The sequence below is a fragment of the Leptonychotes weddellii genome, chromosome 1 (genome assembly GCF_054177405.1).
Source record: "Leptonychotes weddellii isolate Sample4059 chromosome 1, ASM5417740v2, whole genome shotgun sequence".
NCBI classification, from domain to species: Eukaryota; Metazoa; Chordata; class Mammalia; order Carnivora; family Phocidae; genus Leptonychotes; species Leptonychotes weddellii.
This window is the reverse complement of record NC_138369.1, coordinates 57,208,716-57,214,362: the sequence shown is the minus strand read 5'-3', so window position 1 is coordinate 57,214,362 and position 5,647 is coordinate 57,208,716.

Below are 5,647 nucleotides of genomic sequence, written 5' to 3'. Positions count from 1 at the left end.
AAAATTTTCAAGGCTTTTAGGGGCACCTGGGTGGCTCACTCATTAGGCATCCTCCTTCGGCTCAGGTCATGATCCCAGGGTCCTGGAATCGAGCCCCGCATTGGGCTCCCTGCTCGGCGGGAAGCCTGCTTCTCCCTCTCCTGCTTGTGTTCCTCTCTCGCTGTGTCTCTCTCTGTCAAATAAATAAAATCTTTAAAAAAAAATTTTTTTAAGGTTTTTTAATGGAGACCTTTGAAAATCCATGAAAGTAGATAGAATGGTATAATGAACCCCTCTGGACCCATCACGCAGCGCCCAAATCATCCACCCATGGCCCATCCTGCCCACCCAACCTGGCCCATCCACACTCCCCCAACCATCATTTTCCCTACGTTATTATTATTTTGAAGCAATCCCAGATGCTACTGATCATTTCATCAGTATGTAATTATATTTTTTAAAAAACAACCTTCTTATTTTTTAAAGATTTTTATTTATTTTTTGAGAGAGAGAGAGTGGAGGAAGAGGCAGAGGGAGAGGGACAAGCAGACTCCCCACTGAGCGCAGAGCCCGACACGGGGCTTGATCCCACACCCTGAGATCATGATCTGAGCTGAAACCAAGAGTTGGACGTTCAACTGACTGAGCCACCCAGGTGCCCCCAAAACACAACCTTTTTAAGGAACAGCCACAATCCCATTATGAAACCTAAAGGAAAACTTAAAAAATTTTTCTTAGTATTGTCAATATTCAAATTTCCAATTGTCTTGTGAATGCCATAAATACTTGTTTGAATCTGGACCCCAAAATGCACACACATTGTGATCGGCTGATTCTCCTTTTACATCTCCCTCCATCGGCAGGTTCTCCTTCCATCTTTTTTTTTTTCTTGCAGATGATTTCGTTGCAGAAGATGGGTTGTTTGTTCCATAGGGTTTCTTATGATGTAGATTTTGTTGAATGCACCCTGGGGTAAGACTATACTTTCAGGGATCATTTCTATAGTTTGAATGCACCCTGGGGTGTCATTTACAATGTTCTCTTGCTCACTGTTTTCCTGTAAGTTGATAATTTTTTTCCTAGAGGCTTGACCACACGGAGGCAGCAACAAGAATGGAAGAACAGGTCAGAACCCAGTGATATTTTTGGGGGGATGAGTCCGAGGGTCTTGGAGACTGAAGTGGAAACACGAGGGCAAGGAAGATGTTAAACTGAGCTTCACTTACCCCCTCCCACCCCCACTTAATGTCAGGGGTTAGGGTGTCCTGTGTTTCGGAGATGCTCCATTAAAGGTCTTTCCTGTCTTTTCAAAAACTTTATGTAATGTTGAGCTATTAACACCTCTTAATGAAGTTCTGTAACCGTTCCTAAGGTCGCTGTCTTGGTGAAATTTGAAGTTTGAAGCCCTGTTCTCATACTCCACAATTTTCCAGAAGTTCCTTAATAAGGACACTGCTTGGTGCTGTCCTCTGGTGACCAGTGAGCTCCTCTGTCTGGGTACCACTCTGGGCCTGGACTTGGAAAGGGGGCTTGCTCCTTGGCTATCATGCTCCCAAGATCTTCACAGGCGGTGTGTGGATTTGAACTGGAAACCTGTGTGGAGACCAGCTAGCTGTATCTTTCATTTCATTTATTCATAGAGTTTTATTTTATTTTTATTATTTTTTAAAGATTTTATTTATTTATTGGTCAGAGAGAGAGAGAGCGTGCTCGCATAAGCAGGAGAGCAGCAGAGGGAGAGGGAGAAGCAGGCTTCCCGCTGAGCAGGGAGCCCGATGCGGGGCTCAATCCAAGGACCCTGGGACCATGACCTGAGCCGAAGGCAAACGCTTAACGACTGAGCCACCCAGGCGCCCCTCATTTATTCACAGAGTTTTAAACTTTTCCTGCAGGGACTCTCATATCGTCTGCAACTGTGTTGATGACATTTCCGCGCCCCCCATTACTTGTCTCGGACCCGGATGTCGAGTAGCTGCAGAATAGGAGTGAGAGCACAGGTGTGCCTGATCTCAAAGAAAACACTTGCAACGTTTTACTGCCGAGTACAGTCTCTGCTGCACCGTGTTATATAGACACTGTATCATTCAGGGTTCTCCAGAGAAACAGAACCAATAGGATGCATAGAGAGCTGGACAAGAGGAGATTTATTGCAGGACTCGGCTCCTATGGCTATGGAGGCCAGGAAGCCCCACCGTGAGCCACCTGCAAGCTGGAGAACCAGGAAAGCCGGTGGTTAGTATAATTCAGTCCAGTATGAAGGCTGGAAGGCTGGAGGGCTGAGGAGCTGTAATGTAAATCCCGATGCGCGTCCAAAGACCAGAGAACACAGAGTGCCCATGTCAGAGGGCTCATTGGAATGGAGGGTGCCCGCCCACAGTGGGGAGGGCCCTCTGCTTCACTTGTTCACATGCTAATCTCATCTGGAAAGCCCTTCACAGACACACCCAGAACTAATGTTTTCAGCAGCTCTCTGGGCATCCCTTAGTGCAGGCAAGTTGACACAGAACATTATCACAGATGCCCTTTATTAGGTTAAAGAAATTCTCTCACATTCTTGAGTTTATGCTAAGAGGTTTGTTTTGAAATTACTGTATGTTAGATTTGTAAATGATAGTTTTTAATTCTATTAATGTGGTCAAATATATTCATCTATTTTTTAAAAAGATTTATTTATTTATTTGAGAGAGAGAGAACAGGGGGAGGGGCAGAGGGAGAGGGAGAAGCAGACTCCCTGCTGAGTGCGGAGTCCAATGTGGGGTTCCATGCCAGGACCCTGGGATCACGACCTGAGCTGAAATCGAGTCAGCCACTTATCCAACTGAGCCACCTAGGCACCCCAAATACAGTAACCTATTTTATAAGGTTAAGCCAATCTTGAATTTCAGGAATAAATTCAACCTGGTCAAAATTTATTTTTATTTTTTTAATATTTTGCTGGATTTTGTTTGTAATCTGTTTTTTTTTTTTTAAGATTTTATTTATTTATTTGACAGAGAGAGAGAGCACAAGTAGGCAGAGTGGCAGGCAGATGGAGAGGGAGAAGCAGGCTCTCCGCTGAGCAGGGAGCTGGACGTGGGACTCGATCCCAGGACCCCGGGATCATGACCTGAGCCGAAGGCAGACGCTTAACCGACTGAGCCACCCAGGCGCCCCTGTTTGTAATCTATTGCTAAAAATTTTTACATCTATGTTCCTGAATGAGATTGAGATGGACTTTTCCTTTTCTAAATAGTCCTAAGCTGTGCCTGTGTTGTTATCAAGACTTTGCAAGCCTCATAAAGTAGTTCACAACTATTTTCTCTTTCACTGTCTTCTGGAAAAATTTTTGTAAGGTTGGACTGTATATTCCTTGATGAGTGAAACTTACCTTTTTATCCTCTTTCCTTAAAAAAATGTTGTTTAATGTTTCTCTTCTTTGGACATAGCTTTAATGTCTTATAAGCATTATGCATATATATTTTTAAAATTTCCAATTTACAGGGGCACCTGGGTGACTCCATATGATTAAGTGTCTGCTTTTGGCTCAGATCATGATCCCGGGGTCCTGCGATCAAGTCCCACATTGGGCTCCCTGTTCAGCTGGGAGTCTGCTTCTCCCTCTCCAGCTGCCCCTCCCCCCTGCTCCTTCTCTCTCTCTCTCTCAAATAAATAAAATCTTTAAAAAAATTTCCAACATTACAGAAAATACAAATAAAAATTTTTAAATATTTCCTTAAAATCTTCTAGCCAGTGGAAATCAGTCAACATTTTGATGAACATTCTTCTATGTATAAATACATGTCTAAATTTTATAAAACTGGATGTATTACATGTGGTTCTGTAAACTGTTTACTTCCCACAACATTATGCCTCTGACATCATTCATGTCAGGAAATATAGAGCTTTATCATAAATTGTATCATTATTTAGTTTGAACTGTAATGTCTCCTAGCGATGACTTAAAAGTTGTTTTTAAAAAGCAGCAGTGACCATCCTTCTGTCCACATACGTTCATACTGGGGTAATGATGCCCTTGGAGTAAATCCTAGAAGGGGGATTACAAGTCCAAGGGTATACACATTTTAAATGTTTGCCCTCCGGAAATGTTGCACAATTTGCTCTCCTGCCCGGGAGAGCACCTTGTTCTCTGCTTCTTCACCACTTTACCTTCTTTCTTTTTAAAAACTTCTCTTTTAGGGCGCCTGGGTGGCTCAGTCGTTAAGCGTCTGCCTTCGGCTCAGGTCATGATCCCAGGGTCCTGGGATGGAGTCCCACATCGGTCTCCCTGCTCGGCGGGAAGCCTGCTTCCCCCCCCACACTCCCCCTGCTTGTGTTCCTGCTCTTGCTCTCTCTCTCTGTCAAATAAATAAATAAAATCTTTAAAAAAAAAAAAAACTTCTCTTTTAAAAAACTAACCTCCAGGGACACCTGGGTGGCTCAGTTGGTTAAGCGGCTGCCTTCGGCTCAGGTCATGATCCTGGAGTCCCGGGATCAAGTCCCGCATTGGGCTCCCTGCTCCACGGGAAGTCTGCTTCTCCCTCTGACCCTCCCCCCTCTCATGTGCTCTCTCTGTCTCATTCTCTCTTTCAAATAAATAAATAAAATCTTAAAAAAAAAAAACTAACCTCCCTCTTGATATGTAAGTCATATACCACCCAATCAACCTATTTAAAGCATGCAATTCCACGGTTTTCAGTGTCTTCACGGAGTTGTGCAATTAGTTCCATTTTTATTTAAATTCCAGATAGCTAACATGCAATGTGGTAGTTTCAGGTGTAGAATTCAGTGATTCAACACTTCCGTACAACACTGGGTGCTCATCACAAGTGCCCTCCTTAATCCCCATCACCACAGCCAGTTTAGAGCATTTTCATCACCTGCCAAAAGAAATCCCATTCTCCACCCTTTCCCATTTCCCCCCTAGCCCCTACCCTAGGTGACCACTAATCTACTTTCTATCTCTGAGGATTTGCCTATCCCAGCTATTTAAAATACATAGAATCATACAACATGTGGCCTTTTATGACTGATTTATTTCATTTAGCATTCTGTTTTCAAAATGCATCCATGTCGGGTGCCTGGGTGGCTCAGTTGGTTGAGCATCTGCCTTCAGCTTAGGTCATGATCACAGGGTGCTGGGATTGAGTCCCACATCGGGCTCTTTGCTCAGCAGGGAGCCTGCTTCTGCCTGAGCAGAGGGAACACAAGCAAGGTGAGTGGGAGAGAGAGAAGCATGCTTCCCACTGAGCAGGAAGCCCCATATGGGGCTCGATCCCAGGACCCCAAGATCATGACCTGAGCTGAAGGCAGACACTTAATGACTGAGCCACCCAGGTGCCCCTACTTTCCCTTTTAATTCTTTTTTTTTTAATTAATTAATTTATTTGAGAGAGAGCACAAGATGGGGGAAGGTCAGAGGGAGAAGCAGACTCCCTGCTGAGCAGGGAGCCCGATGCGGGACTCGATCCCAGGACTCCAGGATCATGACCTGAGCCAAAGGCAGTCACTTAACCAACTGAGCCACCCAGGCGCCCCTCCCTTTTAATTCTTAATATTGTTTATTTGTCCCTTCTCTCTCTCTTTCTTTTTAAAGAATTCTTATTGGCAGAGGTTTTTCCATTTGTTTCCATAATTAATTTTCTCAAATAACAAACTTTCAGCCTTCTTCACCTTTGTATTTCATTAATCT